This window comes from Nycticebus coucang, chromosome 14, assembly GCF_027406575.1.
Source record: "Nycticebus coucang isolate mNycCou1 chromosome 14, mNycCou1.pri, whole genome shotgun sequence".
In the NCBI taxonomy this organism is placed as follows: Eukaryota; Metazoa; Chordata; class Mammalia; order Primates; family Lorisidae; genus Nycticebus; species Nycticebus coucang.
The window spans coordinates 68,373,227-68,385,461 of record NC_069793.1 but is presented as its reverse complement, the minus strand read 5'-3'; the positions used below and the strand labels follow the sequence as shown (position 1 = coordinate 68,385,461).

The 12,235-nt window shown below is 44.9% G+C and overlaps 1 protein-coding gene across 10 annotated transcripts in view; it reads left to right on the top strand.

Moving 5' to 3' along the window:
* ARRB1 (arrestin beta 1) overlaps positions 1–12,235 on the top strand; it is an 84,319-nt gene that overhangs the window by 42,688 nt on the left and 29,396 nt on the right. The window lies entirely within an intron of this gene.

Here is a 12,235-nt window from a genome sequence, read left to right as displayed (position 1 = left end):
TCCCACCAACAGTGCATCAGTGTTCCTTTCTCTCTGCATCCATACCAGCATCTGTTGTTTGTAGACTTCTTGATTTTTTTTTGAGACAGAATCTCACTGCATCAGCCTGGGTGAAAGTGCAGTGGCATCATAGCTCACAGCAACCTCAAACTCTTGGGTTCAAATGATTCTCTTGCCTCAGCCTCCCAAGTAGCTGGAATTACAGGTGCTTGCCACAATGCCTGGTTATTTTTAGAGGCAGGGGTGTTGCTCTTGCTCAGGCTGGTCTGGAACTCCTGAGCTCAGGCAATCCACCTCCTCAGCACTTCCAGAGTGCTAAGATTGTAGGCGTGAGCCCCTGCTCTCAGCCGTTTGTAGACTTTTTTAATAAAAGCCATTCTAATAGGAGTAAGTTGATAATATCTCATTGTGCTTTTAATTTGCATTTCCCTCACGATTAGTGATGTTAAGCATTTTTCCATAAGTTTTTTTGCCATTTGTGTCTTCTTTTGAAAAATTTCTGTTCTTGTCTTTCACCCACTTTTTAATGGAGTTGTTAATTTTTTCTTGCTGATCTGTTTGAGTTCTTTGTAGATTCTAGTTACTAGCCCTTTATCAGATTTGTAGCTTGTGAATATTTTCTCCCATTCTGTAGGTTGCCTCTTTGGTCTGTTGACTATTTCTGTAGCTGTGCAGAAGCCTTTTAATATAATCAAGTCTCATTTATTTATTTTTGTTGCTACTGTAATTTCTGTTGGGGTCTTAGTCATAAATTCTTAGACCAGCGTGTAAACGAATTTTTCCTACATTCTCTTCTAGAATTTTATGGTTTCGTGTCTTACATTTAAGTCTTTTACCCATCTTGAATTAATTTTTGTGAGTGGTAAGAGACAGGGTTCTTGTTTCATTCCCTGCATGTGGCTATCCAATTTTCCCAGCACTGTTTATTGAACAGGCTCCTTTTCCCCAGTGTGCATTGTTGTCTGCTTTGTCAAACATTGGCTGTACCATTGTGCTCTTGAGGGGGGTTGTTTATTTGTGGAGTGTCTGCCTCCTTGCTGCAGAGTGTGAATGCCCTGCGGACAGGGCTCAAGGTCCTGTATCTCTTGTAGATAAGAACAGAGCTAGGTCCAGAGGTTTGAAAAATAAAAGGAAGAAATGAAAGAGTGGGAATAAGACAGATGAATGGAAAGGAAGGCATGGAGGAGGGCAGAGGAGTCAGGACAAGAGCACTTTAAGCTGATGGAATCAGGGAAGGCTTCGCGGATGAGGAGATGCTGGGAAGAGTGTGTAGGATGAGAAGGATCAAAGTTGGGAAAACTGATGGAAAGAGAGAGAGGAGCAGGGCGTGTCTTTTAGGGTTCTGGAAAGTGGAGCTCTAAACTGGGAAAAGAGCATCATAAACTGTGTTTTCCATCTGGTTCTGGGAGGGAGACAGCTAAAAAAAATTCCCGTCTCCAGTTGGGGTAACATACCCATCTCTTCCCATCCCCAGGCCCTCTCCTCTGAGCAGGGCCTGGGACAGAGCATCAACCAGGGCAGGGATGATGGTGATAATTATGGTGTCAATGGCATCAACTTCCCCGTATTGACTCCCAACTCGGTACCAAGTCTTTTCAGAGAGCTCCAACCTATGGGTGGATATCATCCCATTCTCCAGAAGAGAGAAAGTAAGGCTCAGAGAGCATTTGATGCTGGCCTGAGGTCAGTGGAGTGAGGCAGGCTCTGCTTGCTTTAGCTTCCGTGCCTGCTCAGGGAGATTGTTATTAACCTTTGGTTTTCAGATCTCCAGTTCCATAGGTTAACAGAAAATGGGCCAAGCTGCCTTAAGAAACTCTGCCCTCTGTCCATGGCCATTGGAGGCACCCTGCTTTTCTCATTCTGCACCCCGCAAGACTTTTCACAACTATGGATCATGGCCAGAAAGGTGAACACATGAACATGGGCAGGAATCCTGGGGAACTGCTGTTTACCTGGAAGCCTATGGGAAGTCCAGGCCCCAGGAGCAGCCTGACTTGACCAGACCTCCCCCTGACAGGGTCCAACCCAAGAGAGCTGAAACCTGTAGAAACTGGCGGCGATCAACTGAAGAAATATAAAGTTAGGAGTGATGGTAAAGAAAGACAAGAGACAGAGTAGAATTAAAAGCGGGAGCTCAGGGGTCCGTTGCCCGTCTTGGGATTCCAGCAATGGCACCGAGTGTTCGCTCCACTCTGCTTTCATTGGAGTCTATTTGCCCAGAGGGTAGGATGAGGGAGGGAACAAAGATGTTGGCAGTTTCTCAGATTGATCATATCAACTCCTATTGTTATTATTATTAACTTTAAGGATAGCCTTCAGAAATCTAGGGAGGTGTTAAACTCTGCTAATTCTCTGTGGAGTAAAACGCCACCTGCGTTAATCTCCTCTGAGGAATCACTGGGAGGGAGGAATTTTCCTCCCATCACCACCACAGAGGATTTTCCTCTGCGATAAGGGATACAAGCTCTTCTGCCCATATCTCAGGGCTCGAGCTACTCCCTTGATCTCTGCCCCAGGCAAGTGAAAATCTCCACAATGGGTATCTGCTTTGCTTGTTTAATGGGCAGGAAATGCCCTGGAAGATGTGTCTTCTAGGACTTGCCATAATCTCTTCTATGGCCATCACTCTCCTGAGAGTGCTCACAGACCCAGCAGGGTGTTTGTAAGCTGTATCCCCAACAGGCTAGAATTTCAGAAAAGGCAAGAAGCTTGCTAGCAATGGCTAGCTTAAATGTAAACTAGCCGACTTTTCTTTGTTCCAACTCAGTCAGCTTACATTTTAGTTTTCTTCTTTTTCTGGGGGTGCTTTCCTTTGCCAAGAATGGGGTCCTTAGTTCCCATTCTCCCAGCACTCCCCCACCCCCCACCCCTCACCCCTCAGGCCTGCCAGACACTACCCTGTGCCAAGGAAGCCAAGGTGGATTTGGGATGGATTGACAGGAGACAGGAGCATCAGAGGCCTGGTCATTCCTGTCTGACTCTGAGTGCACTGATGAATCTCTCTGAGCCTGAGTTTCCAATCCTGGCAAGACTCCTTTCCCTTGGGCTTTGAGTTCTCAATCTGGGAAATGAAGCAGGTTGTGTGTATCCCTTCAGGCTCCCCAGGCTCCGGAAATCTGTGAAATGGGGTGACATTTCCTGCCTTCCTGCCTCCTTCCCCATCCTGGGCTGTCCTGAGAAGCAGGTGCACTTATGGAGGGTAAACAGGCAGGCGACGCTGACACAGGAGGGCTTTGAGATTCTAGCAGAGCAGACAAGCCTGTACACAAATAACTCTGCAACTGGGGAGAATGTGATAAGGGCCCCAGGAACCTCTTCTCAGCCGCTGCCACCTGCTCCTTACACCTCCCTGCTCCCTGGTGGCTGTTTTCACACCCAGGAAAGTAGGTCAGAATGTAGGGTAGCTGTGTCTGAGAGTGAATGTCCCCTGCATGATCCCCACCCTACCCAGCTGAGCCATGACTGCTATCAGGGCCAGAGATGGGGAAGAGTTATGGGGTTGAGGGCATCTCAGTCCTGGCCAGTCATCCTCTGTCTCCAGCAAATGCCTACAGTTCCCTGTCATCTTCTGGAAATGGTCCATGTTCCTCAGCATGGCATTCAAAGCCTTTCACAGCCTCCTCAAGACTCCTTGCCCAGGGCCCACACATAGAGGTGTTCGTGACTCTGTGGGGGAATGAGTGGACAATTCTCTAGGACAGCATCCTCCCCAGTGCTGCTTTCAGACACTCAGGACACACTGCAGCTACACCAGACCATTTGCTATCTCCCCAGCACCCCCGCAGTTGCCCCCTCCAGGCTGTTGCCCTCAGTGCCACCACCTCTTTCCTACTTCTGTGTGTTCTTCACAATCCACCTCCTTATTGCCACTTCCCTTGAAGTCTTTCTTGACTCCCCAGACAGGACCACACAATCCTCAGGAGTGGTTAAAAGCATGGTCTCTGGAGCCAGACTGCCTGGGCTCTAGTATCTAACTGTGCCTCTTACTTACTGTGTGACCTTGGGCAAATCACTTACCCTCTCTGAGCCTCAGTTTTTGTTTTTGTTTTTTTTGTAGAGACAGAGTCTCACTTTGTCACTCTCAGTAGAGTGCAGTGGTGTCACAGCTCACAGCAACCTCCAGCTCCTGAGCTTAGGGGATCCTCCTGCCTCAGCCTCCCCAGTAGCTGGGACTACAGGCGCCTGCCACAACGCCCGGCTATTTTTTGTTGCAGTTTGGGGCTGGGGCTGGGTTTGAACCCGCCACCCTCGGTATATGGGGTTGGCGCCCTACTCATAGGCACCGCCTGAGCCTCAGTTTTTCATCTGTGAAATGATAGTGGTATCCCTTATAGGGTTGTTGGAGGAATAAATGAGTTAATATTTGTGACATACTTGGAGCAGTAACTGGCACTTAGATTCTCTCCTGCATGAATTTTTGATGTTGACTAAAGATTGAGTAAACATCAGAAGGTTTCCCCACGTTCACTGCATTCATAGGACTTTTTCCTAACATAGGTTTTCTGATAGTCAGAAAAGAATGAATTGTTACTAGTGCTCTCTCAATTTGCCAATAATGAATCCACATTCATGGATAGTCTTTGCAGTATGTGTTTTATTTTCTTTTTTTTTTGAGACAGAGTCTCAAGCTGTTGCTCTAGGTAGCGTGCCATAGTGTCATAGCTCACGGCAACCTCCAACTCTTGAATGCAAGTGATCTTCTTGTCTCAGTTTTTCTATTTTTAGTAGAGACGAGGTCTTGCTTTTTGCTCAGGCTGGTCTCAAACTCATGAGCTCAAGCAATCCATCTGCCTTGGCCTCCCAGAGTGCTAGGATTGCAGGCCCAATGTGAGGTTGAGTAAGACACGTTTTGTCTAAATGATTTCCCATAGGTGGACCATTCACGGGGTTTCTCCAGTACAAGTTTTCTGATACTGGCTTTGTGACTCTGGACAAGTTATGTAGCGTCTCAGAGTCTAGGTTTCTCCTCTGAAGAATTGGAATATTTAGATAGAATAATATTATAACATCTGTCAAGTGCTTAGTGCAGTGCCTGGTGCAGAGGGAAAGCGTAAAGTATGGTGGCTGTCATTCTGGGTGGGTTTTTCTAGTTTGGCTATACTATGGTCTTTTGCCAGGGACCCTGGATGGTTCGTGTTAGTGCCCCCAGCACCTGTCACTGGTAGGGGCTACGTGCATGTTTGGTGGGCAAGTGAATGATGAATGGGATAGTCACTGGTTAGAGTTGAACAGAGGCCTGTTTTGGGTATGTCAGCTGTGTCCCTGGCTCAGCCTGATGGTGACTGTGACCCTGAGCCTATGAAGTATTTTCTAAGGGTGATACCCATTGCTCCTGACAGCCAAACAGAAGTGTAAGGTAAAGCTGGGTGCAGTGGCTCATTCCTATAATCCTAGGACTCTGGGAGGCTGAGGCAGGTGGATCACTTGAGCTCAGGAGTTGGAGACCAGCCTCAGCAAGAGCTAGACTCTGTCTCTAAAAAAGAAACAAACAAACAAACAAAAAACAAAAACAAACTTCTTGGGCTCAAATGATCCTCTTGATTCAGCCTCCCAAGTAGCTGAGACTACCTGTGCCCACTGAGCCTTGTGGTGGGCACATGTAGTCTCAGCTGCTGGAGAGGCTGAATCAAGAGGATCACTTGAGCCCAAGAGTTTGAGGTTGCCGTGAGTTATGATGCCACGGCATTCTACCAATGGTGACAAAGTGAAGTTCTGTCTAAAAAAAAGAGAAAAAAAAAGAAGTATAGGTAAAAGAAGAAATCCTTGGACTCTGCTCACCCAGAGGTAAGGATATCACCACCACCTTTTTTTTTTTTTGAATTGTTGGGGATTCATTGAGGGTAGCCACCCTCTTTTTAAACTCCAGTCATCCTCCCTCTTGACGAATTCTCTCTTAGAGCATTCATTCAACAATATTCAACCTATACTTATTTATTGAGTACCTGCTGTATCCCAGGTGCCAGGCTATGCCCCAGGGAACAACTGGCAATTACGTGAATATCTCTACTTTCAAAACAGAGTGTAAGTCATCAGGCCATTACAAAGGGGTAGGAAATGCTGTGAATGGGGACATAGTAGGTGTGGTTTTAGGGAGACACTTGACCCAGATGTGGAGGAGTCAGGGAAGGCTCCTTTTTCTTGGAGAAAAAGGTAGGTGAGTATGATACAGCAGGCCTGGGGAGGAATCTCAGGATCAGAGATGTGGAGACTCTTGCATCAAAGCATTCAGAATTAAGGATCCAAATTTTCTCTATTTCACTTAACTGTTTTTTCTTCAGACTCTCCTTTCTCCAAGACTTGAGACATATGTTGTTATGGAAGCCCATGCATCTTTTTAAAGTAATGTATGTTCATTGTACAACATGGAAAAACAAGAGCTGTAAAGAAGTGGGTGGGTGGCGGGTGGTGACCGTGGCTCAGTGAGTAGGGTGCCAGCCCCATATATCAAGGGAGGCGGGTTCGAACCCGGCCCCAGCCAAACTGCAACAAAAACATAGCTGAGCATTGTGGTGGGCGCCTGTGGTCCCAGCTACTTGGGAGGCTGAGGCAGGAGAATCGCCTAAGCCCAAGAGCTGGAGGTTGCTGTGAGCTGTGACACCACAGCACTCTACCAACAAAGTGAGACGGTGTCTCTTAAAAAAAAAAAAAAGTGGGTAGGTGACAGGAGTCTTCTGCAACCCCTGTGAATATTTGCTTTACCTTAGTTTAAAAAAACTGACATATAAATTACAAATCATAATATTCACCCTTTTACTGAAAATTCAGTAGTTTTTAGTATATTCACAAGGTTGTATAGCTATCACCACTATCTGATTCCAAAACATTTCATTACATACAAAAGAAACACTGAACCCATTTGCAGTCACTCCCCATCTCATCCTCCCATCAGTTCCTGGGAACTACCCTTCTACTTTCTAGCTCTATTAATTAGCCTATTCTGAAGATTTCATGTAAGTGGAATTAGACAATATGTGGCCTTGTTTTTGTGTCTGGCTTAATTTACTTAGCGTAATGTTTTCAAGGCTCATCTATGTTGTAGCATGAATTCATTCCATTTTATGGCTGGCTAATATCTCATTGTATGTATATACCACATTAAAAATACATTCATCAGTGGATAGACATTTAGGTGTTATCATTTCACTCTTTATGACTATTTTGAAAAATACTGCTGCAAATATTTATGTATAAGTTTTTGGGTGGATGGGTTTTCGGTTCTCTTGTGTATATACCTAGGAGCGAAGTTGATGGGTCACATGTTAATTTTATGTTTAACTTTTAGAGAAACTGGCAGATAGTTTTCCAAAGTGGTTGCACCACTTTATGTTCTCACCAGCAATGTAGGAGGGTTCCGGTGTCTCTCCATTTTTATCAGCACTTGTTATTGTTCTTTTCTATTATAGTCTTCGTAGTGTCTTAATGGATGTGAAGTGTCTCATTATGGTTTTGATTTGCATTTACCTGATGATTGATGATGTTGAACCTCTTTTCTTGTGTTTATTGGCCATTTATGTATCTTCTTTGGAACAATGCCTATTCAAATAAATCCGTTGCCCATTTTTATTCTTTTTTTTGAGACTGAGTCTCACTCTGTTGCCCTAGGCTCGAGTGCTGCGATATCATATCTCACAGCAGCCTCAAACTCCTGGGCTCAAGTGATCTTCTTGTCTCAGCCTCCTGAGAAGCTGAGACTGCAGGCCTGCAGACATCCAGCTAATTTTTCTATTTTTAGTAGAGACAGGGTCTTGCTGTTGCTCAGGCTGGTCTTAAACTCCTCAACTCAAGCAATCCACTTGCCTTGGCCTCCAAGAATGCTAAGATTACAGGTGTGAGCCACTGCTCTTGGCCAGTGCCCATTTTTAAATGGGTCATTTCCCTAGTTGTTGAATTTTAATTGTTCTTTATGTATCTTGGCTACTAGACTCTAAACAGACACATGATTTAAATATATTTTCTCCATTTCATGGGTTGTCTTTTCATTTTTCGTTTCTTTTTTTTTTATTTTCTGAGACAGAGTCTCACTTATCACCCTTGGTAGAGTGCTGTGGTCTCATAGCTCACAGCAACCTCAAACTCTTGGGCTCAAGTGATCTTCTTGCCCTAGCCTCCCAAGCTGTTACTACAAGCACCTGCCACAATACCCAGCTATTTTTTTTTTTTTAATTGTTGGAGATTCATTGATTCTGTAACAAGAAACAAGGTTACACTGATTACATTTGTTAGGTAAAGTCCCCCTTACAATTGTATCTTTCCCCAAAAGACCAGCTGTTTTTTTTAAGAGACGGCTTCTGGCTCTTGCTCAGACTGGTCTTGAACCTGTGGGCTCAGGGCAATCCACCTACTTGACCTCCCAGAGTGCCAGAATTATAGGCATGAGCCACTGAACCCAGCCTCTTTTCATTTTCTTGATAGTGAACTTTGAAGCACAAATGTTTTTTTTTTTTTTTTTTTTTTTCCCTTTTGAGAGAGGATTGTCTTCTGTTGCCCAGGTTAGAGTGCAATGGCATGATGATAGCTCACGGCAACCTCAAGTCATCCTCCCATTTCTGCCTCTCAAAGTGCTAATTACTGGCATGAGCCACCATGCCCAGCCTTATGTTTTCTTCTAGTATTTTTTTAATTGTAGTTTTTACATGTAGGTCTTTGGTCCATTTGGGTTAATTTTTGTAGATGGTGTGAGGTAGGGGTCTAACTTCATTCTTGTGCATATGGATATCCAGTTGTCCCAGGTCATTTATCTTTTTTTTTTTTTTTTGGTAGAGATCGGGGTCTCACTATGTTACCCATAGTAGTCCTAAATTTGTTGGCTCAAGTGATTGATCCTCCTGCCTTGGCCTTCCAAAGTATTGAGATTACAAGCATGAGCCACCACACCCAGCCCCAACATTATTTGTTGAAAGACTGCTCTTTTTCCCATTGACTTGTCTTTGTGTCTTTATCAAAAATCAATTGACCATAAATACATGGGTTTATTTCTGGACTCCCTATTCTGTTCCTTTGATCATATGTCTATCTTTATGCCTGTACCACACAGTCTTGATTACTATAATATTGTAGTAAATTTTCAAATTGGAAAGTGTAAGTCCTCCAACTTGGTTCTTTTTCAAGATTGTTTTGGCTATTCTGGATCCCTTGCATTTCCTTGGGAATTTTTGGATCAGCTTTTAATTTTTCTGCAAAAAAAAGTCATCTGTGATTTTGATAGAGATTACATTAAATTCATAGATCAATTAGGGAGCTCTTGCCATCTTAAAAACATAGCCATCTCATCTTTTCTTTTGGGTGTTTATTGAGTATAAAGTTGAGTTCAAGATAAATGTACTGTTCTAATTCCAGACTTATTCTGCTTAATATTCTATGATAGGCATTTCCCTGTGTTATGAAAGAAGCAAGCTTAATTTCAGTGCTACATAGTAGTCCATTATGTAGCGGTGCCATATAGAATTACAAACTCTTATTTTGGGTTATCTGTCTTGGAAGGTACTTCATGTGGATCTGCTGTGGTGTAGACCTCTCCCTGATTGGCACAAAGGGACACTAGGAGTACTGATAGTTCATAGAAAAGCAACAGAACATTAGTGTCAAAATTGACCAACAAGTACCCCATGCTGAGATGGGGGATGGGGCTCGATGGAGAAGCCAATATTCTGATTAATAGAGAGTTGACTTATCTGTCTTCTTGGCAGAACACTCTGAATAGATGAAATGAGAAATCATCATCCCACAAAGTGCACAGACACTGGTAGGCATGTTTGGTTTAGGTATGTTTTTCTAGAACAGTTGATTTTAAACATTTTTAAATTTGCAGCATAATTCATTTTTCACTGTAACTAAGCACATACGCGTTCACCTAAAACAAAAGTTTCACTATGTAACATTCACTTTTTGTATTGGCCAGGAGAAGCTGGTTTGCTGCAGTGACAAACAACCTCAAAACCTTAGTGGCTCAAGAGTTTTCTTCTCTCTTATGCTACACATCTATCAGGTAGTGGGTAAGCCCTGGTATTTAGGTTGGTGGAGGCTTTCCCATCCAGATCATTGCTGGTTTCAGTGCTAGAGGAAAGAGAATAAAGTAGGCAAAAGAATAGCCTCCCCCCCAAGACATCTACATCCTAATCCTTGGAAACGGAATCTGTTATGTTACACAACAGAGGGTAATGGTGGTGGGTGCATATGGAATTAAAGTTGTTAATCAACTGACCTTGAAATAGGGAGATTGTTCCATATTATCCAGATGGGCCCCAGTGTAAACCCCAGGGTCTTTGAAAGTGGAAGAGAGAAACCGAAGAGGTCATTAGTGATGCAATATGGTAAGAACCCAGCCAGCTCTTGCTGGTGTTGAAGGTGGAGGCAGGAACCATTAGCCAACGAATGCCGGTGGCCCATAGAAGCTGGAAAGGGCAGGGAAGCAGATCCATCCCAAGAGGCTCCAGAAAGGGACACAGCCCTGCTGATACCTTGATTTTAGACCAGGGAGGCCTATTTTGTGCTTCTGAACTACAGAACTTTAAGATAGTACATTTGTGTTGTTTTAGGACACTAAGTTTGTGATAATTTGTCATAGCAGCTCATAGAAACTAATACAGAGAGCCTGGGGAATCAAGCATCAGCACTTAAATGCATCTGCCTGGAAGCGATACGTGGCACTTCTGCTCATATTTTGTTGGCTAGAGCGAGGCACATGGGCATGCCTAACTTCATGTTATTGGAGAAGTTTGATACTCCCATACACCCAGCCTTAGAGGGAAACTGAATATTGGTAAATATAATAATAATATCTATTGTAGCTTTGCTACCTGCAGTGCATGCTTACGTTTTCTATTCCATTCTGTTCCATTTCATTCGAAACCAAAAAATCCTTTTAAGTTGATTTCAAGATCAGCTTCTGTGTTCTGACTCCTAGTTTGGAAATGGCTGCCCCACAGACGCTTTTTTGCCCAGGCCTCATGGACCACAGGATACACCAGGTGTGTGACACACCTAGGCATAGCTGATTGGCCCAGGTGTGGGACACATGACCGAAGATGACCAATCACATTCCTCTCCTGGGAATTTGGAATTGGGCCATTCAGCCAGTTAGCAGTGGGAAGCTAGCGTAGAAACAGGGTTGGAGTGAAAGTCACATGGCAAGCCAAAAGGATGGAGGAGCAGAAAAGCCCTGAGTAAGTAAAGGGAGCTGGTCTACAGAGACGATGGAGCAGCCACGCAGACAGCAGTGCAGCTGGAAGGATATGCAGCCCCAGAAGGAGAGGTGGCAAGAGCACCCAACCGCCTGAGATTGGATGGCTTCCTTGGTGCTGGCTCCAGCCCCCACACGTCCTGCCTGCTTGTCCTTCCCGTGAGATTTTTAGCTCTTTATGGTGACCCTTCCCCTTTTGTCTTGAGCTACCCTGGGGCTCCAGGAGGTTGCTGTTCCTTGCCTCCAGTGAGCATTCATCATCCAGAACCCTGCTGGTGTTTCTCTTATGAGCACCCAGCTGTGGCTCTGAGGACCAGGCTGTGGGGCATACATGGGGCAGGATGGGGTAGGGTGGAGTGGTGAGTTAAACCTCTCCTCCCACAACCTGGAAGTCTGGCTTTGACCGCCGGCTGGGGTGTTTGTATTTGCTCTTCAGAGTGGACAGGCAGAGGCATCTGTGTGGTGCTACTCAAGCGGGGGTCCTGGTCAACTGGGAATACCCCACAGGGCCTCTTTTCTGAGACTGTTTGGACCAGGAACCAATGGAGTTGTTTCCAGGAGGCCTTGGTAGTGTGGTGGGAAGGATGTGGGCTATGGAGACAGGCAGACCACAGTTTGCCTCTGTCAGCCTCAATTTCCTCATCTCTGAAATGGGATTGTTTTAAGAAGCAGCGGCATTATAGGAAAAATACTTAAAGTCGGGAATAGGGCGTAACATGCTCTCAGCTATCCTTGTTTAAGGAAGCCATCAGCGTCCCTGGTTCCTGAAGGAGGTGGCCCCAGTGCTGATTAATTAAGTTAGTGGCAGGTCATTCTCCACTGCTGGTCTGTGCTTCCTGCCCCTTGACACCCTCCCCTCTCCTGTCCTGTTTCCCCTCTGCTATTATTCCTGATGTTGATAAAAACACTTGCTTTATCCAACCACAGCAGGACTGCAGATAAAGCACCCAGCCTCTGGGGGCAGGCAGACAGAATTGCTTCTGAATCCTGACTGAGCCCGTTGCTTGCTGTATGTTCCTGGGCAGACAATTGTATCTCTCTGAGACTTGAGTTAAT